The sequence below is a fragment of the Brassica napus genome, chromosome C7 (assembly GCF_020379485.1).
Source record: "Brassica napus cultivar Da-Ae chromosome C7, Da-Ae, whole genome shotgun sequence".
Taxonomy (NCBI): domain Eukaryota; kingdom Viridiplantae; phylum Streptophyta; class Magnoliopsida; order Brassicales; family Brassicaceae; genus Brassica; species Brassica napus.
The window spans coordinates 3911679-3939304 of NC_063450.1; the positions used below are offsets into that span (position 1 = coordinate 3911679).

Sequence of the window (27626 nt, forward strand, 5' to 3'; positions counted from 1 at the left end):
TTGGCGCGAGATGCTCAACTCGCTCGTGATCATGCCAGCGCTGTTCGTAGGGCGGAACGGAAGGGCAAGAAGGAAATTGTCGAGGTGATGAAGACTCACGCCTCTCAATTCCAGGTTGAGTACGGGAACCCCAAGGATGCTTTCAACTCGCTGGGCGACTGCCATGAGTGTCGCGGCTCAGTCGGGAGCCTTTGGAAGACGCGGGCGGATGACTACGTTTTCGAGAGGGAGATGGAGTTAATGAAAGGAAGCATGAAGGATCATGCTCACGCTGAGATGCTTATTTCTCCGATCGATGGAAAGATTCAGGGATTCTGGGATCCCATCCCGGTTTCTCCTGATACTTTAGAAACCACGACTAATTTTGCGTTAATTGAAGCGCAAGTGTCTTAAAAAGGAGCGACGCATAATGTAGTAAAAATATTCGAAATCTCTAAAAAACTCGATTACTGATGTCTTGCATATTTCCATTATCTTATACATTCACCCATGTGCATTTTGATCATATAGACTAGGATTTAGCCACGTTTAGGTTGCATTTTGCATACATGAGTCTTTATCAGGTGTTGGAGTACCACATGGAGTTCTTGGAGGCATTTGGGTGCATTTTGAGCTCAAAAGAAGTGTTCTAGGTGATCATTGGAGGAGCAGAGCATGGGAGCGACATCACGGAGCGACGCCATGAGGTCGCTCCAAACTATCTCTCAGAGCGACCTCGCTGGAGCGACCCCGAGAAGTCGCTCGCCATCTCATCCCGGTGGAAGCCGAGAACTGACCCGGAGCGACCTATCAGAGCGACCACTCCAGGTCGCTCCCGACCCAGAGCGACTTGGCCAGAGTGACACTCCGAGGTCGCTCGCATGTCTATCGCGTGACGACAACACAATGGAGCCGGAGTGACCTCTCAGAACGACCCACTGAGGTCGCTCCCGAAGCCCGGAGCGACTTGTCGGAGCGACGTGCTGAGGTCGCTCCGCGTCTATTTGTTTGGCCGAATTCATGTTTTCTAAGGGCCTTTTGGTCATTTCATTATGCACGTTTTTACTTTTGAAAGCCTATGTTTTAAGTACCTTTAGCAGCCACCAGACAGATTATCTTTGGTTCTAAAGAAAAACCTTTGGAAAGTTCATCTCTTGAATCATCTTTGTTCATCTAGTTATTGCAATTCTGTGTTTCCAATTTGTTGTTGTATCCCTCTGTATGATTAATCTGAAATCCAAAATCGGTTTAAGAGGAATCATGAAGAGTAGTGAGTAATCACCATTTGAATTCATGGGTTAGGAAGATTAAAGGTGGTTAGGTTAGAGCTAGGATGTTTTAGAGTAGATCATTCCAAAACCTTGCTAGTAGAGTAATCATAATGCATCTTCTGAGTTAGCTTCTCAAAAGTTGGTCTTTAGGCATTTCCCACCCAAAAGGTGTTCGATGAAATGCCTGAAACAACTCTTCAAAGCTTTTAGCATATTTTGCCAAAGACATTTGTTGTTAGAAGTGCTAAGATAGCCTTAGACCTGTTAGTAATGATTGCTTCCATATTATTCAGCCAAACACATTTGTTGTTTGAATTGTGTTAGTAAATGAACATTCATCTAGACATAGAGTTTGTTTAGGATCGTGTCTAAGCTTAAGGTTGATAGTTTGATTGTTCGTCTGCCATCCTTAGTTCGAAACTTGATCACCCAAGGTCTAATTCCTATGCCCATGAGTTCTCATTTTCCTTAGTTAAGAAAGTCAACTCATCTACCGTTTTTATTATTCTGAAACTGCATTAGTATTAATCATTAGTTTAGAAAACCCTTTAAATCATCGGTTGCACTTAGATTAAGTAAGTACTTGCATTCTCAGTGCTTGAAATCCCTTAGAATTGGTTCAACAATCATTTATACTACAACATTTGTCTTAGGAGCCTTGAAAACTCCTAACATCAAATTGGCGCCGTTGCCGAATTTTGAGTAGATTTGAACATTGAGATTTAGTCATTTGCTTGAGACTAAGTCATTTTTATTTTCTTTTGTTACTGATTCTCCTTCTTCACCCCCTTTAATTTACAGGTGTATGAACTTGAGGAGCAGGGGTCCATCAAACCTAGTTCCAAGAGCCGCAGACATCAGAGCTTTAGAGAGAGAGTGTGCTAGAAAGAGAAGAGAAGAAGAGCAACAGTCTCACTTGCAGAGATTGGATACTGATATGGGATACATACCTCAAAATTATGCCAACAACGTTCCACAAAACCAACAGCGAGCAGCTCGACCCATTGGCACTTATGACCGCCCCAACATTCATGATCATAGATTGGGAATCCGAGCACCAGCTGTAGCAGCCAACAACTTTGAGATCAAATCAGGACTCCTCAACGTGATCGAGAACAACAAGTATCATGGCTTGGCTCTAGAGGACCCATTTGATCACTTGGACAGGTTCGACAGCTACTGTGGGTTGTCAAAAACCAATGGTGTGTCTGAGGATGCCTTAAAGCTGAAGTTATTCCCTTTCTCTCTGGGGGATAAGACACGACAGTGGGAGAAGTCTCTACCAAGCGACTCAATCACCACTTGGGATGACTGTAAGAAAGCTTTCTTGGAGAAGTTCTTCTCTACTTCAAGAACTGCTAAGCTGAGAAATGAGATCTCTAGCTTTCAACAGAAAAGCTTGGAAGGATTCAGTGAAGCCTGGGAGAGATTCAAAGGCTACCAAGCTCAATGCCCTCATCATGGATTCTCTAAGGAAAGTCTGCTGAGCACATTCTACAGAGGAGCTCTTCCTAAGTACAGAGCCAGATTGGATACAGCTAGCAATAGGTTCTTCTTGGGAAGAACAGAGGAGGATGCAGAGCAGTTGGTAAACAACATGGTCAAGAGTGATGCAGTCTACAGTGGAGACCACGACAGAGGCAGTCAAACAGATGACAAGCAGACGAGGAAGGAGTTAAAGGCTCTCCAGGATAAGATTGATATTCTCATTGTTGATAAGGCCACCCAAGAGCAGCTGCACTTTGTTGGTAACCCAAACAAAGAAGCCACACCTGTTGTCCAGGAAGTTGATGGTTTGGAAGGGCACGAAGAGCTGTGCTTCATCAACAACAATGGTAGCTGGTACAAGAAAGAGCCAAACTTTCAGTACAACAACTACCAACAGAGATCTTACCCCAACAACCAACAGAGTGGTTATCAGCCTCGGAACAACCAGCAAGGCAGCTATCAGCCTCAACAAAACCCTCCTCCTGGTTTCAATACCAAAGGACAACAACCTGCCCAACAACAACCTACTACTTCAACCTCTACTCCTCAAGTCAGCAGCACAGATGCCCTACTAAAACAAATCTTGGAGTCTCAGACAAGAAGTGAGAAGCATGTTGGCTATGAGTTGAAGAACTTTCACTCAAAGATTGATGGAAGCTACAATGAGCTCAACAACAAGTTCAGAGTTTGCATCATTTGCATTTCTAGGAGAGTCTAGAGTATATAGGTTGCATCTACTTGCATTGGGAGCAATGATTTGAAATTCCTTGTAAAGAACATTACTTTGCACCTGAGTAGCTTATGCACCTCTCAAAAAGACTTGTATGCTTCGAGCCTTGAAAACTCTTCCTGAAACTTGTTGATTGCTGAAACTCAACCTTTGAAGCCAACTACAACCTTATTTGAACTGAACGAACTTAATGCTTCTTGCTTATGGTCCCTTGTGTACTGAGTCATGGATATACACACTTGAGTTGTCACATCCTTTATGCTAATCTTTTTGACAAACTCGAGTGGTACACCATTCCCAAAACCCTCCCCTCCTTTTGAGCTTTCATTATTTGATGAGTGAGGCCTTTTTCGGAAAGCCTTACATGTGCATAATGTTGAGAGTATCGGGAACGACAATGCTTGGTCTTCATTCTTGCTAGATTAGGCACTCTATTGTCTAGCTATAGGTGGGGGTGAGTGTTGTGACTATGGTTTGGAAGCATGAAAAGTTCGAAGGAAAAGAATACACTCTTTGTGTTTAAATGGATAATCTTATTGGAATTAATAGATAAACGTCTAGCTCGAGTTTATGAAAAGTCTTGGCCCCCGAAAAAAAAAAAAAAAAAAGGAATATAAAAAGAAAAAAAAAAAAAAAAAAAAAAAAGAGAAAGAAAAGGGTGCTAGCAAAGTTGTTTAGAGCTAAGATTTGTTTAGAAGTTGAGAAAATTCTTTATAGATTTCAAAGAAAAAGAGTTTTATGTTCAAAGTGTTCTTGGGATCTTTTGGTGAGAGATGGGAGTTGGGTTTGACATTATGAAGTGATTGTGTAACTTGTATGTTTGGGAAAAGGATAGAACAATGGAGATTGAGCATTGTATGCATGAGTTGGTCCCTTTCTTAGATATATTATGTGCAAAGTCAAGACTACTTGTTTTGAGAGTAAACCACTTTAAAAGATCATGGATTTTGAACCTCTTGACCCACTTGAATAAAAGCCTTCCCTTACTCAACCAAATGATTTGGACCAATTGACCATTTGCAAGAATTCACTTAATGTTTTATGCTTAATGAATGTGAGAGTTGGTTGATTTGAATGTGTGGATGCTTGATGATAAGTATAAGGGCAAAAGGAGTTGAGATAGGCCTAGAGAAGCTAGAGTGTAATAAGAGAGTGTGCTCATGTTGGATTAGATGTTGAATCGAGTGCTAGTTGTGTTTCTTTTGGCTGAGCTCCCACCTTCAAACCTCTCTCCCTATGAGTTCTAGAAAGTTCACTTGTGGACAAGTAAAAGAACGAAGTTTGGGGGAGTTGATGTCTTGCATATTTCCATTGTCTTATCCATTCACCCATGTGCATTTTGATCATATAGACTAGGATTTAGCCACGTTTAGGTTGCATTTTGCATACATGAGTCTTTATCAGGTGTTGGAGTACCACATGGAGTTCTTGGAGGCATTTGGGTGCATTTTGAGCTCAAAAGAAGTGTTCTAGGTGATCATTGGACGAGCAGAGCATGGGAGCGACATCACGGAGCGACGCCATGAGGTCGCTCCAAACTATCTCTTAGAGTGACCTCGCTGGAGAGACACCGAGAAGTCGCTCGCCATCTCATACCGGTGGAAGCTGAGAACTGACCCGGAGCAACCTATCAGAGCGACCACTCCAGGTCACTCCCGACCCAAAGCGACTTGGCCAGAGTGACACCCTGAGGTCGCACGCATGTCTATCGCGTGACGACAACACAATGGAGCCGGAGTGACCTCTCAGAGCGACCCACTGAGGTCGCTCCCGAAGCCCGGAGCGACGTGCCGAGGTCGCTCCGCGTCTATTTGTTTGGCCGAATTCATGTTCTCTAAGGGCGTTTTGGTCATTTCATTATGCATGTTTTTACTTTTGAAAAACCTATGTTTTAAGTACCTTTAGCAGCCACCAGACAGATTATCTTTGGTTCTAAAGAAAAACCTTTGGAAAGTTCATCTCTTGAATCATCTTTGTTCATCTAGTTATTGCAATTATGTGTTTCCAATTTGTTGTTGTATCCCTCTGTATGATTAATCTGAAATCCAAAATAGGTTTAAGAGGAATCATGAAGAGTAGTGAGTAATCACCATTTGAATTCATGGGTTAGGAAGATTAAGGGTGATTAGGTTAGAGCTAGGATGTTTTAGAATAGATCATTCCAAAACCTTGCTAGTAGAGTAATCATAATGCATCTTCTGAGTTAGCTTCTCAAAAGTTGGTCTTTAGGCATTTCCCACCCAAAAGGTGTTCGATGAAATGCCTGAAACAACTCTTCAAAGCTTTTAGCATATTTTGCCAAAGACATTTGTTGTTAGAAGTGCTAAGATAGCCTTAGACCTGTTAGTAATGATTGCTTCCATATTATTCAACCAAAGACATTTGTTGTTTGAAGTGTGTTAGTAAATGAACATTCATCTAGACATAGAGTTTGTTTAGGATCGTGTCTAAGCTTAAGGTTGATAGTTTGATTGTTCGTCTGCCATCCTTAGTTCGAAACTTGATCACCCAAGGTCTAATTCCTATGCCCATGAGTTCTCATTTTCCTTAGTTAAGAAAGTCAACTCATCTACCGTTTTTATTATTCTGAAACTGCATTAGTATTAATCATTAGTTTAGAAAACCCTTTAAATCATCGGTTGCACTTAGATTAAGAAAGTACTTGCATTCTTAGTGCTTGAAATCCCTTAGAATTAGTTCGGCAATCATTTATACTACAACATTTGCCTTAGGAGCCTTGAAAACTCCTAACATCAATTACAATAACGCATCTTTTCCTATGTGGGAGTGTACGAGTATACGCAACCACTCCCCCCCGCCCCTTTTTAGAGAAGGGGATAGCTGAACTCGTCTTTCGGCGAGCTGCCTATGTACCTCTTTCGAGGATCAAGCCATCTCGTAGTTCTATTTTATGCCGCAAGCGTTTTTACTCGGCGATTGTCTCCGTGCTGACCGCCTTGATCGTGATGACCGTGGCCGGGTCAGCGTTCTCTTTTGGATGTTCCGGTTGAGTTGTAGTGTCGGCTTTGGACTCGTGCTGAGTTTCGACACCCGAAGCGTTTGCGTCAGCAGACGATGTTAAATTGTCTTTTCTTGAAACGTTTTTTGTCGAAGATTTATCTATCTTCGTTCGTTTGCGATTTGCCGTTGCAGAGGTCGTCATCTGCCTTAACTTGTGCTCCGCGAGGAAGCATAGTCGCGACTGTTTCTGACATCCCCAGATAGCTGCGACTCCGTTTGGGGTCGGGAATTTGACACCCAGGTGGTACGTTGACGGAACGGCTTGCATGGCGGTGAGCCATGGGGTTCCCATGATCACGTTGTAGATGGCGGGATGATCGACCACCGCGAATTCGAAGATTTTCGTGATCTTCTTGGCCATGTCTGGTAGCTAGATTGACCCGAGGGTCATCGATACTTCGCCTGAAAAACCTGTGAGCGGTTTCGGCGTTGGAGTTACTTCTAGTTCGATGCTCATCCGATTGAGAGTGTAGCGGAAGATTACATTGATCGTGCTTCCCGTGTCAATGAGTACTCTTCCAACTTCTAGATCTCGTATGACGAGGTCTATGACGAGTGGATCGCAGTGAGGTTGATCGATCCCGCCGGCTTCCTCCTTCGTGAAGGTGATTGAGAAATTCTGATCATCTCGGGTAGGAGACCATGTAGGCCAGTTTGCGCTCGACTCCGCCTTCCGCTGGTAAGCCTTGATGGCCGAAACCGTATCGCTGCAGAATTGTGATCCTCCAATGATCATGTTGACTCCGCGACGATTGTTATCGTTCCCCTTGTCATCTGGCCTTCTGCCGAGTTTATCCCCAGATTGGTTTCTTTGAGGAGATCTCTCCGCGGGAGGATTTATGTCCGGCTTCGGGGGGCGATCGGTCTCGAGGATGAGATCTTTCACGCTGGTCACTTCCGAGAGCTCTCCAGCTAGTAGCTTCGCGGCCAGCCTTGCTCCCAAGACTTTGCAGTTAGTCGTGGAGTGTCCTCGGGACTGGTGGAACTCGCAGAAGGTGTTTTCATCATATCCTTGATTGCGAGTCCACGTATTACCCGTGGTTCGGCCCTGGTCCAAGCCGAACGCGTAATTGTGCGCTCCTTGGAGATCTTCCCCCTCGTGATGGATATACTTGTCGTTACGAGGGTTCTTCTTCTTCGTTTTTGGATCTACATCTTTCGAGGATGGTCTTGCCGACTTATGTTTTTGCGATAAGACTTTCGTTTCTTCCTCGATCATGATGTAGTCTGTTGCCTTGTGGAGGGCGTCCTGGATCGTCCGCGGTTTGTCGAGGGCTATCCATTTTCTGAATTTCGACTTGTACCAGAGCGCCTTTCTGAGCGCATCAATGACCAACTTGAATCGGCTGATGAACTCGCGGAGGGGTTCGTCTTCCCTCCGGGACAGACTCCAGAGATCGACATCGGAAGTTTATCTATCTATGAACATAGAGTATTGCTTGAGAAATTCCGATGCGAGCTGTCGGAAACTTCCGATAGAATTTCGCTTAAGGCGTGCGAACCATTCGAGGGCTGCTCCTTCTAGATTCTCGACGAACAGGGGGCAGTAGCCGGCGTCTTTTTCGCCGTCCTTCAGCCTCGCTCTTCCCATCATGATGTGGAAAGCCTGAAGGTGCACCTTCGGATCGGTCGTACCATCATACCTCGGTACTTTGAGTTTTCCCGGATTGGATACCCTCATATCTGAGATGCGAGTGGTGAAGGGGGTCTTCTGAGCCCCTTCCAGCAGCCTGTCGATCTCGGGTGCAGCGCTGGTAGCGTGATGCATTTAGGATTTCACGGCTCTTACTTCTGCCGCAGTCTTGGTGATATAGTCGCGAAGATCGCGGATATCCGACGTCTTGTCAGCAGATTTCCGAGCCTGTCGGTGTTTACTGCGAGTGAGCTCGGTTTGCTTTTCAGCCAGCTCTTCTTGTTCGTTCCAATAGAGGATTTCCTCTTCTTCTGTCATTGGTTTGTCGAACGGAGAGCTTTCCCGAGCGAATCGGCTTCTGGTCCTCCTTGGATGTCTGTCGACGTCCTCATCAGTATCGTTGGAGACATCGTTAGGATCCAGGTCGACGTGCTCGACTCCGTTGTCCTCCGAAGCTTTCGCGGGAGGCGGAGGACTTTTAGGGTTTCCCTTTTCGATAGGAGATTTCTCGCTAGGGTTTTGACCCGAAGGTCGTTCCTGCACGGCTCCAGGCCTGTCGAGTGGGGTTGCGAAGTCGAGCCTTTTCCCGTGGACTTTAGTGGTTCCGCGGGGGCGGATTGCTCGAGTCCTTGCCGTTAAAGTTTCAACTTGTTGGGTCAAGGTGTTCACGAGCTTATCCTGTTCTTCCGACCTTTTTTCGTAGGTGGCGAACATCTTTTTAAACTCCTCGAGCGCCAGCAGCGTTGGCTGGTGCGTTGGCCATGTGGAGGTAACTGCCACTGCTTCCGTTAAGAGGAGTCTGCACGTTATCCGCGTCATCAGTTGACATGTCTGGTTGAGCGTGATGTGGTTGAGAGTTAGATTGATCCGTACCCCCCCCCTCCTTCTAGCGCCAAACTGTGGGAACCGAAATTCGCACTGTCGATTTCCGTTTAAATAAGGAAACTAGGAAAGCCCTAATTTCCCAGAGGTCCCGGATATCTGCTAATGCCACACGCCAAGCAATCAGAACACAAGAATAACAACGATAAAGTATAAGAAATCGAAAAGAGAGCAAAGAAGATCTTATTCCGAATTCGCGTTTGAGCGTTACAACAAGGTAAGAGCCTGGGCTACAAGAGCTGTCGGCGAGATTCCTTGTTCTAAAACCCTAAGACGGCAAAACCTAGTTGAGTCGCAGCTCGAATAACAAAAACGGAAATATGCCTAATTGCTCTAAGTGTTAAGTTTGCTCAGAGAAAAGTCCTCTCCATGCCTCTCGCCTAGGACTCCTTATATACTGGCTCTTACGTCGGTTTACGCTTTTCCTCTTCTGCCCTTAAGCCGCTATGGCATAAAAATGGAGATATTCAATTTTTTCCTATCTTCGTAATTATCTTCAAAATTTCATATTTATCCGCGGAAACTTGACATTTATCTTTCCTTAAGAACCAAGCGTAAACCGTCATGCGGCTTACGGGCTGTTGGTTAAGAAATCGTAAGTTGGGCCTCGAGTCATATCTTAGGTCCCTTTGGGCCGTCTTCTGACTCGAAGCGTTTATTACGGTTTCTTTCGATAAAGAACGAACTTTCCGCGGTTTTTACCGTAAAGTTTGATCAATGACTTAGAATGGCGGGAAAAATGAAATGGGTTTGCTACAGTCTTCGGGAGATATCATCGAAGGGTAGACGAGAATGCATGGACTAATGTCGGATCGACGTTTCGGAAGAGCTCGGTCGCTACGTAGCGACCGAGCGGTACGAACGCTCGCTACTAGCGACCGAGCTTCTGCTCGAGCTCGGTCTCTACGTAGCGACCGAGCGGAACGAACGCTTGGTCGCTACGTAGCGACCGAGCGGGATGGATGCTCGGTCGCTACGTTGCTCCCCCCTTGAACGAGATGACGTTCGCGCAAGTTGAGTCTTGCATATCGTTCCTGATCGTTGAGTGGCTTTTACGGGTTAGATTGATCCATACCCCCCCCTCCTTCTAGCGCCAAACTGCGGGAACCAAAATTCGCACTGTCGATTTCCGTTTAAATAAGGAAACTAGGAAAACCCTAATTTCCCAGAGGTCTCGGATATCTGCTAATACCACACGCCAAGCAATCAGAACACGAAACGAGAACAGTAATAAAATAAGAAATCAAAAAAGAGAGCAAGATAGTTCTTATTCCAAATCTGCGTTTGAGCGTTTAGAACAAGGTAAGTGCCTGGGCTACGAGTGCTGTCGGTGAGATTCCTAGTTCTAAAATCCTAAGATGGCAAAAACCTAATTGAGTCGCAGTTCGAATAACAAAAACGGAAAATTGCCTAAAATCGCTCTAAGTGCTAAGTTTACTGTGAAAAGTCCTCTCCTCATGCCTCTCGCCTAGGACTCCTTATATACTGGCTCCAAGGTCGGTTTACGCTTTTCCCCTTCTGCCCTTAAGCCGTCATAGCATAAAAATGGAGATATTCCATATTTTCCGATCTCCGTAATTATCTTCAAAATTTCGTATTTATCCGCGGAAACTTGACATTTATCTTTCCTTGCGAACCAAGCGTAAACTGTCATGCGGCTTACGGGCTGTTGGTTAAGAAATCGTAAGTTGGGCCTCGAGTCATGTCTTAGGTCCTTTTGGGCCGTCTTCCGACTCGAAGCGTTTATTACGGTTTCTTTCGATAAAGAACAAACTTTCCGCGGTTTTTACGGTAAAGTTTGATCGATAACTTAGAATGGCGGGGGGGGGGGCGTGAAATGGGTTCGCTGCGGTCTTCGGGAGATAGCATCGAAGGGTAGTCGAGAATGCATGGACTAATGTCGTATCGACATTTCGGAAGAGATCGGTCGCTACGTAGCGACCGAGCTCCTTCTCGAGCCCGGTCGCTACGTAGCGACCGAGTTTTGGCTCGAGCTCCGTCGCTACGTTGCGACCGAGCGGAACATGCGTTCGGTTGCTGCGTAGCGACCCTCTTCAAGCTCTTTTCCGATGACTCGTGTTTCTTCCGCAAAGCTTTTCGTAAAGAAGAATCTATTTCGAAAAAGTATTTGTCGAAGAAGGTTTCTACATTTTCTTCTTTGGGGATTTTGACGTTAACTTTGTTGCAACCGTTTTTGACCCTAACAGTTAGCCCCCCAGCTCGTTAGAGTCGAGACTCTTGAGGGCGGTTTGACAATTTTGGCAAAGTTAGGCGTATTGAACGAAGTTTACTTAAAACTCCGCGGAAGAGAATTCTCAAGAAAGTGTTTATTAAAAAATATAAAATTCCGAGCCCATACTTCTATAAGTAGTGAGCTCTTGTCATTCATTTGCTTCACACCTTCCCTCCTTCAAACCTTCAAAATCTCTCTAGCTAAAAATCTCTTGTTTTTAACATGTCTTCTTCCCATGGTGACAAGCAAAGTTCCGATGTGGAGATGGGCGAGGCTACCTCTCCGGCGCCGATTCCGACTTCTCCGGTCGAAGTGCCGGCTTGCGTTGCCGATCATCTCTCCTTTCGAGAGAAATTAGTTCGTCGCCTAGACGAGAAAGAACAGGTTCGAGCCGGCGCCGAGTTACCGTCCTCTTCTGCACTGGCCGTTGCTCCGGGTCATGGGACCGAGGGCGTAAATCCGCGAGATACGGGAACTCTCGCAGGCTCGGTCGTTCCGGATGCTTCGGCTTTACCTGCTGGATCGTCCACGACTCCGATTCTCGTCGAAGATAAGGAGAGGGCTCCTGACTCTATGCCGCCTCCTCCGGCCAGGAAGGAGATCGTTCTAGCGCTGCGCGCTCCTAGTGTTGTTCCGGTTGCTCAGCCTATGGGCCGGAAGAGGAAGTTTACCAAGGGCGGTGACGGGGAATCTTCGCAGCAAGGAGACTCGAGCATAGCGTCGGGGCTTCGCGGAAAGGTTTGTCGCTCACTTACTTTCTTGATTGTTACATATTTTTCTAAAAGACAAAGAATCCCTAACTTTCTTCTCGTTTCGCAGTTCATGTCGTTGATCGACGTGATGATCAGCGAGTGCAGTTCTGAGACCAGTCGTCTTGCCGGGGAGTTGTTGGAGATGCAGGGTAGATGGTCTTAAACCGAGGCCATGCTGTCAAGGATTCTCACTCCGTGAAAGTGTCGAAACTTGAGGTCACGATAGGGGAGCTCGAGAGGGACCTCGGGAAGATGGCGAGTTCATTGCTTAAGGAGAAGAAAGCCTGGAAGGCTAAATCTTCGGAGGTGCGTCGTCTTCAGCGTCAGATCAAGGAAGATGCAGGATTAGCGAGCCGCGGGATTTGAGAGGCCAAGGACGCACTTCGTTCTGAGTTTCAAGCTCGCTTGGCGAAGATCTCCGCCTTTCTGGGCTCTCTCGAATGCATCCGGAACAGGGATTTAGCCTTGGCGATGATTGAGGGCAGGATGGCCGTGGTTCAGTCGTTCCAAAGTGAGACTCCTCCGACCTTAGAGGCCGAAGAGGCCCGACTGTCCGGCTGCAAGGGAGATTTGGCAGTCGTGGATGGAGATTTCGATCTCATCCAAGCTGACCTGAAATCCGCGTGCTTTCTTCCGACGTGTTCAGAAGGCCCAGAGGGGAAAGATCCGGTGCTTGGAGGCGATGCGGCTCCAGGTTTGGACGAAGCGACGGGTGAAGAGGGAGCGTGAGCTCTGAGGATGACTTTGGTTAGATCTCTTGCGGGAGATTTTTTTTATGTTTGATGTTTCGGCCTTTAAATGGCCTTATTTCGTGTTTCGGGACTGGCCGTATGTGGCTTTGAATCCCCGCCGCTCTGCGGCTTTTTATGACAAGATGGTCGAGTTGCATTTTTCATAACCTTACGTATGGCGTGGAAGAAGGGTGATGAGTTGTCGTCTCATATCCTTTTTTGATGTGAAATGTTTTGTTCGAGATCTGTTTCGAGAGTTTTTCTGCGAGATATCGACTTCGCGGGATATCTGAAGATGTCGAATATAAACATAGAGGCATGGTTTTAGGATCTCGTATCTTTTGGATATCATGCCTTGAGGTGTTAGAGACCAGTGTGCTGGGTTTAGGGCAAGACCTAGGTTTACTTTCGGTTTAAGATTTTATGCGGTGACTAGCCGGCTATCGATTTATCTGTCGCGATTTTAACCTGATTCATACCGATTTAAAGTCCGCGATAGGTTCTCGGCTTATATGACTTGTTAGATATGAATCGAGCATCTCTCCGGGGACAATTTTTAAGCCAACCGGAAGTGCTGGACCAAAATTTTGGGTTTCTTTTATAGCGCTATTATCCTTGTGTCGGATGTACGAGAGTCAACTTCGTGAGATGGCTATGTCTGTTTAGGACATTCAAGAGTTCGATGTGATCAGCACCGAACTTGGCGGCAGATGTCGGTGTTTAGAGTTTTTGCGCAAGATATGTGTTAAAATGTTCATCATTTTTTTACGGAGTGTCCGTTTTCGTCGTTCGGAAGAAGTAACCCTCGAGGCATCTCTCGCGACGTCTCATGATGCCAATGGCTGCTTCTCCCTAACGGCTGATTTATTTTCGAATATCGAAAATGTTTCGCGGATAAAATATAATTTGCTTAGTTAAGATATGTCGAAAACATCGAAGGCGTGGTCGGATGTTTTCGAGTTTAAGTATACGAGTATACGTATCCACTCCCCCCCTTTTTGATAAAGGGGGACAGCTGAATTTGCCTTTCGACAAACTGCCTACGTACTCCTTATGGAGATCAAGCCGTCTCGTAGTTCGGTGATTGTGAGTTGGTTAGTGATAGTATTTTTTGAGATGCATCGCGTTCCAGGTCCTTGGAATTTTTATGCCTTGCATGTTGGCTATTTCATAGGAGCCCGGTCAGATGACTTTTTCGATTTTATAGGGTCCTTCCCAGTTTGCTCCGAGTTTTCCCGCGTTTCGTTCAGCGGTGGTTTGGAAGACTTTGCGAAGGACTAGATGTCCCTAATTAAATCTGCGATTCTGTACGTTGGAATTGTAGTACTTTGCGGCTGCGTGTTGGTAATTTTGGATTCGGATGAGCGCTCGATCTCGGCGCTCGTTAATGAGATCGAGATTGTCGAGGAGCATTGCGTTGTTGAGCTCTTCTCGTTCGGGAAGTAATCTTCTTCGAACACCGGGGAACTCTACTTCTGCGGGAATCATGCATTCCGTTCCGTACACCAGAGCGAAAGGGGTTTCTCCTGTTGCTCGCCTCGGGGTGGTACTGTGGGACCAAGGACTCCCTCGAGTTCGTCGGCCCACCTGCCTTTTTTGGCCTCCAAGCGTTTCTTCAGTCCGTCGAGAATGGTTTTATTAATCGTTTCAGCTTGTTCGTTACACTGCGGATACCTGGGCGTTGATTTGTTAAGTCGTATCTTCCATTTTTTGCAGAATGCCTCGAACCGGGTGGAAATAAACTGAGATCCGTTATCGGTTACTATTTCGTAAGGAACTCCATGCCTACATATGATGTTTCTCCATACGAAACTTTCGACTTGGACATCTTTTATACTTGCGTACGAATCTGCCTCTACCCATTTTGAAAAGAAATCGGTGAGGACTAAAAGGAAACGCTTTTGCTTTGAATTATGAAGGGGACCGACGATGTCCATGGCCCAGCGCATAAAAGGATAGGGCGATGTGATGGAGGAGAGAACTTCGGCTGGTTGTCGGATGGTTGGAGCATGCCTCTGGCATTTTTCGCATTTTCGTGCGAACTTCTCGCAATCTACGATCATCGTTGGCCAGTAGCATCCATGGCGCTTGATTTTCACTGCCAGTGATCTTCCGCTGGAATGATTGCCGCAGGACCCAGAATGTACTTCTTCCATCACTTTTTTCGCTTCTTCCCCTTCCAGGCACGTCATGAATGGTCCGGAGAATCAATATTTGTAAATTTTGCGGTCTACTGTTACGTAGCGTGCGGCCTGTGTTCGGACTTTGCGGGCTGCCAATTTCTCGGTGTGTAGGCGTCTGTCGATAATGTAGTCTCGAATTTTCTGCAGCCATGGGGTATCGCAGCCGTAATCGGATTGCTCTGATTGCGGTCGTATTGTAACTCCTTCTTCTTCGTCATCTTGACCTTTTATGAGGTTGACGACGATTGGTGGCCCGATGCTCGGATGTTCGATGAACTCGACCGGGATTACCCTTTTAAGTCTAGGATCAGAACTTGATGCTAAGGCCACGAGAGCATCTACCTGGACGTTTTTGGGACGGGGAATTCGCGTAAGGGCAAAACAGTCAAACTTTTGAGCTAGTTTCGGACCAGTTTGAGGTACGCGTCCATCCGTTCGTCCTTGGCTTCATACTCTCCGCTGTACTGACTCGCCACTAAATGGGAGGCGCATTAAGCGTGGATGTTTCGTATCTTCAAGCCGTGAGCCAAACGCAGTCCTGCGACGAGTGCTTCGTATTCAGCTTCGTTGTTTGAGGCGTGGAATTCCAGCCTAAATGATTGCTCTAAGATCTCGCTCGTTGGAGATGTGAGGCGATTTCCGATGCCTGATCCCTGTTTGGACGAGGATCCGTCGACGTGAAGGAGCCAAGTGGAATTTGGTTCCTCGTTGGTTATGGTCTCTGTCGGTAATTCGACCAAGAAGTCCGCAAGCACTTGTGACTTTGCGCTTGTTCTCGGTCGGTACTCGATATCGTACTCGCTCAGTTCGACCGCCCATTTGGCTAACCGGCCCGATTGACTCTGGCTATGCAGGATCGTTCGTAGGGGAAAAGTTGTGAGGACGACGATCGTGTGGGATTGGAAATATGGTCTTAGTTTTCAGGCCGATGTTACGACCGCGCATGCTAATTTTTCCATTAGCGGGTATCTAGATTCGGCATCTAGCAAGGTTTTGCTTATATAGAAAATAGGTTTCTGTTCGCCGCGTTCTTCCCTGATCAGCACGCCGCTCACAACTGTTGCCGATACAACGATATACAAGAACAAAGGTTCCCCCTCCACGGGTTTTGCGAGGACTGGAGGGGAAGCTAAATACCGCTTCAGCTGTTGGAAAGCGTTTTCGCATTCTTCTGACCATTCGAATTTTTTATTTCCCCATAAGACATCGTAGAAGGGCAGGCACTTATCTGTCGATCATGAAATAAACCGGTTAAGTGCCGCGACTCTACCGGTCAGCCTTTGGACTTCCCGCTTATTCTTTGGTGAAGCCATCTCGATCAGTGCGTTGATCTGTTTTGGATTAGCTTCAATGCCGCGGAATGTGACTAGGTAGCCGAGGAATTCCCCTGATTTTTACGGCAAACCTGCACTTTGTCGGGTTGAGCTTCAGGTTCTGGGAATTTAACTGCGCGAAACAATCTTCGAGATGTGATACGTGATCCTTTGCTCGGAGGGATTTGACGAGCATGTCGTCGATATAAACCTCCATTGTTTTACCGAGAGATGCTTAGAGAACATACGGTTCACGAGTCGTTGGTAAGTTGCGCCAGCGTTTTTGAGGCCGAAGGGCATTACCCTGTAGCAATAGGTTCCGCGATCGGTAATGAACGCAGTTTTCTCGCGATCGTCACGGTTCATCATAATCTGGTTGTAACTTGAGAAGGCGTCCATGAAGGACAGAAGTTCGTTTCCCGCCGTTGCTTCTCCTAATCGATCGATAAGTGGCAGAGGGAAACTATCTTTTGGACAGGCATTGTTTAGGTCGGTAAAATCCACGCAAACTCGCCATTTTCCGTTTTTCTTTCTGACTACCACAGGGTTAGCGAGCCAGTCTGGATACCTCACTTCAGTTATTGACCCGACTTTAAGCAATTTTTCGACCTCGTCGTTGACCTCGGAAGCTCGTTCAGGTCCTAGCTTCCGCCTTTTTTGTTTGATGGGTTTGAAAGTCGGATCGATATTTAATTTGTGACACGTTATGTTAATGTCAATCCCTGGCATATCTTCCGCGGCCCATGCGAAAGTATTGAGGTTCTTTTTTAGACAGGTTACGAGCTCTGTCCTCAAAGGCTCGCGGAGATTGGCTCCGATCTCGACGCATCGTTCCGGAGATGTTTCGTCGAGACAGACTGTGACCACAGGCCGTGATGTTACGAGGCTGCCAGAAGAGTTCAGCCGAATCTTGACTTCGCGAACCCTGGTCGGAGACCTTTTTCTCCGTTTTTCTAGGAGTGGTCTCGAGGTCTGGTCTTTTTCGTTTTTGTTCTGCGGCGTAACAGACCTGTGATACTCTTGGGTTTCCCAATATTACCTCGATTCCGTTAGGGGTTGGAAACTTGAGGCAAAGATGGTAGGTTGATGGGATGGCACGCATGGTGTTCAACCATGGCCTTCCCATGATAACTTTGTAAGATGCAGGACGGTCAACGACTAGAAACTCTGTGACTCTTGTCACGGTTCCGGCTTTGACTGCAAGATTAATCGACCCGTAGGCCATGGTCGTTTCTCCCAAAAGTCCCAGTAGTGGGCTAGGGTATTTCACGATTTCAGATTGATCGATTCCCCTTTTCTCGAGAGTATCTTTGAAGATGATATCGGCCGAACTTTCGGTGTCGATTAGCACCCTAGCGACGTCGATATCTCGGATCGTCAGTTCGATAACAAGGAGATCGTTTTGAGGTTTGGCTTGATCGACCATTGCTCCCCCCTTGAACGAGATGACGTTCGCGCACGTTGAGTCTTGCATATCGTTCCTGATCGTTGAGTGGCTTTTACGGGTTAGATTGATCCATACCCCCCCCCTCCTTCTAGCGCCAAACTGCGGGAACCGAAATTCGCACTGTCGATTTCCGTTTAAATAAGGAAACTAGGAAAACCCTAATTTCCCAGAGGTCCCGGATATCTGCTAATACCACACTCCAAGCAATCAGAACACGAAACGAGAACAGTAATAAAATAAGAAATCGAAAAAGAGAGCAAGATAGTTCTTATTCCGAATCTGCGTTTGAGCGTTTACAACAAGGTAAGTGCCTGGACTACGAGAGCTGTCGGCGAGATTCCTAGTTCTAAAACCCTAAGATGGCAAAAACCTAATTGAGTCGTAGCTCGAATAACAAAAACGGAAAATTGCCTAAAATCGCTGTAAGTGCTAAGTTTGCTGTGAAAAGTCCTCTCCTCATGCCTCTCGCCTAGGACTCCTTATATACTGGCTCCAAGGTCGGTTTACGCTTTTTCCCTTCTGCCCTTAAGCCGTCATAGAATAAAAATGGAGATATTCTATTTTTTCCGATCTCCGTAATTATCTTCAAAATTTCGTATTTATCCCTGGAAACTTGACATTTATCTTTCCTTGCGAACCAAGCGTAAACCGTCATGCGGCTTACGGGCTGTTGGTTAAGAAATCGTAAGTTGGGCCTCGAGTCATGTCTTAGGTCCCTTCGGGCCGTCTTCCGACTCGAAGCATTTATTACGGTTTCTTTCGATAAAGAACGAACTTTCCGCAGTTTTTACGGTAAAGTTTGATCGATAACTTAGAATGACGGGGGCGTGAAATGGGTTAGCTACGGTCTTCGGGAGATAGCATCGAAGGGTAGTCAAGAATGCATGGACTAATGTCGTATCGACGTTTCGGAAGAGCTCGGTCGCTACGTAGCGACCGTGCTAGCTTTGGCTCGAGCTCGGTCGCTACGTAGCTTGTAGTGTCTCATATATCTCAGCGCCAAATCATTCCTAAAAGCTTGTTGTGTCTACCAAATCTTTTCCTTTTTTTTTCTTCTCTAGAGGTCTACCAAATCATTCCTAAAAGCTTGTAGTGTCTCATATATCTCAGCGGCAGTTTGTATCCTATTTGCATTCCCTTCCTCCACAGTGCTGTCAAACCAAGCTTTTTTATATCTGTAACGATGGCCAGGCGGTAGTCTCTTTCTGTTTCCCATGTAGACAAACTTGCGGCTAAACTTAAGCCACCTTGCAGGTGTATCCTTTCCACATACATTGCAGGCTTGTTTCCCCTTTACTTTACATCCAGACAGTGTTCCTAAGGCTGGATAGTCACTGATACTCCAAAGCAGCAAGGCTCTGAGTTTGAAATTCTCCTTCGCAAATGAGTCATACACTTCAATACCCTCAGCCCACAAATCTTTTATATCGTCTATCAGTGGTGCTAGGTAAACATCTATGTTATTACCAGGAGCTTTTGGACCAGGGATCAACAATGTCAACATTATATTCTCAGCCTTCATACACATGGTTGGAGGCGTGTTATAGTTCACTAACAACACTGGCCATGTGCTGTGACTGGTGTTTTGCATGGAGAAAGGGTTCATCCCATCTGTAGAAATCCCAAGTCGAAGATTCCTTGGATCAGCAGCAAAGTCTGGCCATTTATCATTCACTTGTGCCCAAGAGATAGAATCAATGGGGTGTCGCATTGTACGATCTTCAGCGGCATTGGTATAGTGCCAACGCAGATCTTCAGCCATCCTTTTTGATCTAAACATCCTCCTAAATCTGTCCTTGATTGGAAAATATCTAAGGACCTTTGCCGAAATCCCGACATTTATCTCATTACTGTGCTTATCCATTTCCTATCTTGAAACTTTGCATCTTGGACAGCTTTCTAGGTTCTCATACTCCTTCCTATACAGTATGCAATCATTCTTGCAAACATGAATATTGTCGTAGCCAAACCCAAAGATCTTCATAAATTTCTTGATTGTAGCTAAACTCTTGGGAAGGACATTGTCTTCAGGTAGCAAATCCTCAAGTAAAACCAACAGCTGATCAAAGTAGTTCTCCGACACACCACTTTTAACCTTGAATCTGTAAAGTCCCATGATAGCTGAAACCTTCGTGTGTTTGATACAATCCGAGTACTATGGCGTTTGAGCGTCTCTTAGCTTTTTTCTAAACTCAGTTTCCTCTGGTGCTTCATCATCTTCATTTGTCTCTACCCCATTGTCAGTTGTCTGATTTGGACCACCTTCATCCATGGAGAATGCTGTCTGTAACAAATCAAATGCCTCCGTTTAATATTGAAGAACACTGTCTTCTGCAGAATCTTTTTTTTTTCACCATGAATACTCCAACAAGAATTCTTATACTTCTTATCCATACCCCTAATCACCAAATGCTCCACAATTTTATCCAGTGAGTGATGGCTCAGATTGCGGCAGTCTCTACAAGGGCATAGCATTTCAGACAGACTTCCCAATCTTCTTGCTGACGAATTCATGAAATTAGTTGCTCCTTCTGAGTAGTCGTGACTATTCCTACAAGAATCAGACAAAAGAAGTTAGCTTTCTTTCAATCGGCGAGTACAAGTAAGCTCGAGAGATTTTAGGTTATACCTTGGAAGCCAAATCCACGTCTTATCCATTTGCTTTCTTTCAATCGGCGAATACAGTAACGGCTGGTGCGATTTTAGCTCGAGAGATTCATTTTCTTTCTTTAGGGTTTGTTCAAATCAAAGCTCGCAAGACATAACACGAGATGTTGTGTTCTGAAATTTTCCAATGCAAACAAAGACAGAAAAATTGAACGGTTGTGATCAAAGTTATGGAGATAAAACGAACGGTGTAGGATTAATCAGAGTGCAATCTTAGTGGTTGCTCCTCATTGGCTCAGAAAAGAACGGCTCAGATCAAAGTTACCAAGACGAATCAAGGGTATTAATTTCGTTTGAAATCGCCACGTCTGCAATCTTGGAGGTTACTCCTCATTGGCTCAGGGTATTCATTTCGTTTGAAATCTGAAAATTAACGTATAAAATAGGATATTAAGCAAAAAAAATATAAATTAAATCTTAAAAAATAAAATATTAGTATTCAAATTTTTTTAAAAATATTTCTTATAAATTTAAATTTTTTATAAATGCTTTTATAAAATTGAACAATCTAACTCATATGTTCATAAACACTGCTACTTATTTGTATGTACAAAGGCTTTAGGGTATAGGGTTTGAACAAATGAGTGTTTTTAAAATTTATAACTAATGATTTTTATGAAATTAAGATTACAATATCATTTTTATAATGACCAAAATTGTGAAATCAAGAACAATTAGGGTATAGGGTATACGTTTGTACTTTAGGGTTTAGGGTTTTCACTTTAGGGTTTAGGGTATTGGTTTTTAATTTTTGGTCTTATCGTTTATGGTTTTAATTTTTAAAGCTTATGGTTCAATGTAAAATTATGCACTTTAGGGTATAGGGATCATAATATTACACATAATATTTGTTTTTGTTTATTAACCATAACATAATATTACACATGATTTAACTGAGCATATCAGTACTTAAACATTCTATCAAACACTAGAAATACATAACCGACATAACAACTTGAAAACTGTTTGAGATGAGAAGTTTTAGACGAACTTGATTTTGTCATTTGGCCATGCCACAACCGAACCTATTGCATCAGACATGTATTCAACCTCAGCGGTTAGCCTCCAGACATTTGCATTACCGATCTTAGCCACATCAATCCTTGATTACGTCTACTCCGACGAGAACCAACTTGTCCTCCTCCACTTGTCTTTGCCATTTCTGAAACTGATAAACAAAGAACAAATTCGATCAAAGTAAAATCAAAACCCAAAATCAAAATCAAAATCTAAACCGAACATCACAAACTTGGACATGCATGTGTTAACAGAAACTAAGAATAGAAACACAACATCAAAATCGGTAAAATCACAAACTTTCACATCAATCAAAATCGAAACCCACAATCAAAATCAAAACCTAAAGTCAAAAGAGATTCGAATCGAAGAGATACCAATCGACATGCATGTTCACACAAACATAGAATCAAATCGAAGAGATACCAATCAAAATCATGGAGGAAACTTTCTAATCTAAACTCAGAATCAAATCGAGACTCATACCAATTGTAGCTTCGTTTCGAGAGAACTCTCGGGATTTTCTTCGAAACTATGAAGAACAAAGGGTTGCGATTCTAGTGGAATGTGAAGAGAGTGAAGAGAAAAGGGTTTCGATTTTAACTTAAGTACTTTTTAATATATTTTTTCATATACGATAGCATTTATTTTTTGATTTGCAATGGTAAGGCGCCTCCACTTACCAAATTAATGCGGCTGAATTATTCTGTTTTCCCGCGATTACAAACATAGCTTTTAAATTTTATAAACGCTACTATAAAGGCAAGTGTTGGTATACAATAGCAGAAATGCCAAAAACGCTATGCTACGATGCTATTAATACCCACATTTCCTGTAGTGATCGATCGACACCAATCCGCGAGCAGACATGGTCGCGACACTTGTGCTACAGAGGGATGAGAATGGAGACCTGCATGACACTGGAGTTCATCTGTGTAATGCAGCAGGTCAGAGGATAGATGGACAAGGGACTGCAATCCTTGAGCCATCTGCTGCCACCGAGGATAAAGTTCCTCTTCAGAGATCGTTAGCAGATTTGACCATGCCTAGTCAGTTCTTCACCAACAGGTCTTCGATTCGACCTCTAGAAATCCAGGGAATTCAGATACACCACACACACTTCTCTCTTGTGGGTCAGCACCCTTATCGTGGTCTTCCTGATGAAAATCCCTCGGATCATATTGAGACACTCGAGGACTTTGTGTATGGCATACAGAAGGATGAAGCAACCAAAGACTACATCATCTGCAAGCTGTTCAAATATTCTCTCTCTGGGAATGCTAAAAATTTGCTGAGAAGTCTACCACCAGGATCTCTCACTACATGGAATGATGTCAGGACTGCGTTTATGACTGAATTCTTAGATGATGCATGGGCTGAAGAGATGAGAGATAAAATTTGGACATTCTCTCAGGGACCTACAGAAGCTTTCAAATGCTCTTGGGAAAGGTTTAGGAGATACCAAAGGGACACATCATGGTTTTACGGAGACTCAGTTGTTGAAAAGGTTCTGCAAGTTTATTGATGCTGGATATTGCAAGCGAAGGAAACTTCGAGACAAGGACCCCAGAGGAAGCTAAGAGACTTATTGAGAACTTGATGTCTAGCAAGAGTTCCAAAAATCTGGATATGCACAGGATAAAATCAGCTGCAATGGATGGTGACAAGATCGTTGAGGCTGAGATTGGTTCTGTACATGAAGTCTCATGGGTAGAATATGCTGAAGAGAAGGATGAGGATCAGGGCTATATAGAAAAGATGGAATCTATGATAGAGAAGGTCCTGAAAATTCAGCAGAAGACGAGTGCATACTTAAATCTGAGGTTGGATGTTCTCTACAAAGAGCTGAATGGAAAAATTGAAACCTTAGATGCCCATGTCATGATGCTAGATGCCCAGGTTTGTCAGACTGCAGAAGCTGTGAAGAAGCAAGAAGCTCAGGTCAAAGGGAAAGCTGTGGAAAGTGAGAGGCACCAGGTTAATGCCATCTCAGATGATGACTTTGGGGAAGTGCTCGAGCAGGAAAAGCTAGAAGAAGATGCTTTCCTAGTCAAAAGCTGCATGTCAATAGGCAGCTCGTACTGGTGTCGACCGACACCAACAACTGAGCATCGATCGACATCATCAGTCGGGCATCGATCGACACCACTTTGGGATCAGAAAAAACTGTTCGAATTCAGAGCCACTCAGATTTTGCCGCTTGACACCCGCATCCTCCCACCCTAATTAAAAGGGACAACATCGATCGACAACAACACAATGCAATCGATCAACAGCAACATGGGAACATCGATCGACAACAACAGAAGAGCAGCGATCGATAACAACAGAAGAGCAGCGATCGACAACCGCCAATACCATACCAACTACGTTTACCAGATCTTGATGCACACCGCTTGAAGGCCTCTCGAAATCCACCTCAGACCTCAGTTTGCTTGGAGACAATAGAGAAGGTAAGTCACCAATCTTCAGAAGCACCTGAGCAAGAGAAAACCCTAGCTGAAACCTCTTTTGTTGAGAGTGTCGATCGACAAAATCTACCAGGTATCGATCGACGACAACTACCAGGTATCGATCGACACCAAACAGACGGATATGAACCTGCCATGGAAAAGCAGGCAACGAAAGAAGAAATTCCGGTTGAGAAGAGAGTGAAATCTAGGAAACCCTATATCCCCAATCACCTCAGGAGAGAAGTTAACAAAGAGGAACTTGAAGGATTTCACAAGAGGGTGAAGAGGGTTCCTAAGGATTTGTCTTTTGATGATGCATATCATAAGTATAGACTTGGCGATTTCTTTAGAGAGACCAGAGAGACTGATAAGGATATTGAGCTCCTATTCAACAAGGTCAGCCGTAAACCCAAGAGGACACTGAAGAAGGAAAAAGATCCTAGAAAGTTCATGATTCCATGCTCTATACATAGCCACCATTTACCAAACGCCCTTTGCGATACTGGATCTGCAGTCAGCATCATGGCCATAGACACTACTGAGCTATTAGGACTAAAGATGGAACCTTCTAAAGATAGTTTCACTTTCGTGGATAGCTCCCGAGTAAACTCAGCAGGCATGACCAAGAATGTTAAGGTGGAGATAGGGGAATGCATTATCCCTGTGGACTTTCATGCTATGGATATCAAATCAGGCAAGACATCTCCACTCCTTTCTGGAAGAGCCTTCATGGCTACTGTAGGGGCAGTTTGTGATCTTAAGAGAAATAAGATGTGTTTGACTAATGTTGATGAAGCTGTCTTCTATGATCCCAGGGAAAAGAAGAAAAGTGAGGAGCTTATTTCATGCATAGAGATGTTTGAAGATCCAGGACCTACAGCTGATTTCAATCGCGAGCCTGCAATACCAGAATCAGCGTCGGTCGAAATTAGAGTTGCAGCATCGGTCGACTTCCAGTCCTCAGAATCGATCGACAATAAGCCTTCAGAATCGGACAACTCTCAGTCTTCAGAATCGATCGACAAGAAGCTTTCAGCATCGGTCGATACCCTCTGACTTTCAGAACAGCCCGAGACTGAAAAGTCTAAGTCTGGGGGAAGGAACAAGAATAGAAAGAAGAAAAAGAAAAGGAATGCGGATGCAGATTCCCTATCAGTAGTTCCTTTGCAATGTCAAGAGGGTAGTCTTGAGTATAGAGTGCGCTGCAGAGGAGGTTATGAATCCTTTACCAAGGTCAGAGTGCTATGTGATCCAGAACTGAGAGACAAAGGGAAAGCTTCTGCAAGAGCTTTTATCAACTGCATCAACAAGATGAGAAAGAGAGACACTGAGACTTGTTCTGGAGCAAGTTCACATGCTCATCCAGACTAAATCAGATCTCCAAAAGTCAAGCTAATGACTGAAAATAAGCGCTGAGTGGGAGGCAACTCACTATTAGGTAATTTATTTCAGTTTAGTTTAGATTGTTACTGATTAAAGTTTTTAATTATTGTAGGTCAAAAAAAGAAAAAAAATAGCCGAGGAAAACGAATTTGCACGAGGATCGACGATGGCTGCGCAACATCGATCGACAGAGCATCACTAGCATCGACGATCGCCACTTAATTGTGTTGATCGATAGAGCTTCAAGAGTTTTGATCGCCACTGAACTGTGTTGGTCAACACTCAGATGAAAGTCAGGTATACCGTTTTTCCTTGTTAAATATTGTCCTTATGATTTATTTCCCCACCAATCTTAGACTGTATAACACTAGAGATAGTGTTGTTTAAGTCTGGGGGAGGTTCAACTAATATTGTGTTTTAGATTAAAAAAAAAAAGAAAAAAAAAAAGAAGAAGAAAAGAAAGATCCGAGTAGACGATTCCTTAGCACATCGACCGATGAGACAAGCTCGATATCGATCGACAGCACTTCAGATCCAACGATCGATTGTCACTTCATTGGGTCGATCGACACTGACATCAGCGAGTAGGTTATCGTTTTTACTTGTTAAATTGTGTTCTTATGATTTATTTATCACCATAACTCCAACTGGATATACACTGGGGACAGTGTAATTTGAGTCTGGGGGGATGTTTACTGATATTAGTGTGTTTATGAGTCTTATCAAAATGTTTTCAAAAGAGTTTTATTGAGTCAAGAAGGGGATAACGAACTTATTAGATTTTTACTTGTTTTCTAACCACTCTTTAGCACCATTCTAGACTTATTGATTGCAAATAGTACTAAAGATACTAAAGTGGATCAACCTGTCAACTATTCATACTTGCTGATATTGTTTGAAGGAACCAAAGCTGACCTCCAACACTAAACTTGACACAACTGCTCGTCTTGGGGCTTGGTATACATGAGATCGGATTCTTCAAACAAGTCTGGAAGGTAAAGCCTTGTGTAGATATATCACATTTTTTCTCTCTATTTTGACCCTAGATTTATAGGTAGAGATATTTATTTTCAAAAGAAAAAAAAACGAAAAAGAAAGAAAAAAAAAGAAAGAAAAATATAAATTATGTATATATATATAGGTGTTAGTTAGGTGGAATCCGAATAGGACTTGGTGGCTACAACCATTAAGGCTTGCTTCATAAGGATTCCAACAAAAAGAATTCGAACGGGACTTGGTGGCGGCAATCATCAAGGTTCGATACATATGAATTCTTGGATATAGGTCAAAAAGAAGTGAACATGACTTGATGGCAATCACCATTAAGGCTTGATTCATGGAAGCATGTCCAATCTTTGTCAATGATCTTGCAATATAAGCAGACTTTGACTAAAGAGAGAAATTAGTAGAGAGAAAAGATAGGAACTAACTTTTACCTGCAGATCCAGATATTTGTTTGAAAATCCTTGCATCCTGTGATCGATACTCCCAAGGTAAAGCATGCACTTTTATTTATGTTAAGACAAGATTTGCTAAGTTGGTGGCTAGGTGAATTTGGTTGCTAAGCTAGGATATGGTATAATGTGCTTTTGTGATTAGGACTATTATATGTGGATTGCAATATCGTAGAGGCGATGATTCTAAGTTTTAAATCATGTGAGTCCCTGCTGTTTTCAAACCTCTTTCAGAGAGACTGCCTGTTTGTTTTGCTTGAGGACAAGTAAAAGGGTAAGTCTGGGGGAGTTGATAGACCATGGATTTTACCCACTTTTATCCATGGTCTATAAGTGTTTTAATATATATTTACTACTATATAGAGTCTATTTAGAGTATTTACAGGTTCAGGGACGTTCTGGAGAAATATGGTGATTTTGGAGCCTTTTGCGGTGCAGAACTGCACAGACGCGTCAGATGTCTAGCTATGGATGGAGACCTTTACACCGTTAGATTGAGCCCATCTTTTGATACAAGATAGAGCTGTGAATTAGATTTTCAATTCCACCGGTTTGAGGTCGATCGGCATCCTATAGCAGAAGTTATGCCTGTTTTACTGAAGAGTAGTCAGTCTGCCTCGCGAGAGGAAGCTGTCGAGGAAATGAAAGACTGTCGATCGATGACACAGCATTGGTGTCGATCGACAGTGATGCCAGAACGTGGGCCAAGCATATTTCAAGACCGTTGGAAGCCCATAAGCCACACCAAGTTACCAAAATACCCATGAACGACAATAAACCCTATTTATGTATTTCTAAGCCATTGTTGACGGCTACACGCTTTCTATTATCCTACTCTATAGTTTTCTCTTAGGCTTGGCTAGAAGATTAATTCTCCTTCAGAGATTGATTGGAACTCCATTGGTTTTATATTTGCTTTCTTATCTATTATATTATTCAGACTATGATTTGTGTTATTGCTTGCATGTCTGAGCAATTCATCTTGTTAG

General features: G+C 44.1%; 1 non-coding gene across 1 annotated transcript; it reads right to left on the bottom strand.

Moving 5' to 3' along the window:
* Window positions 1-2610: 2610 nt before the first annotated feature.
* LOC125590761 lies at window positions 2611-2717 on the bottom strand. Its single transcript, XR_007326764.1, has one exon. It is a non-coding gene; the product is annotated as a small nucleolar RNA R71 (small nucleolar RNA).
* Window positions 2718-27626: the final 24909 nt, after the last annotated feature.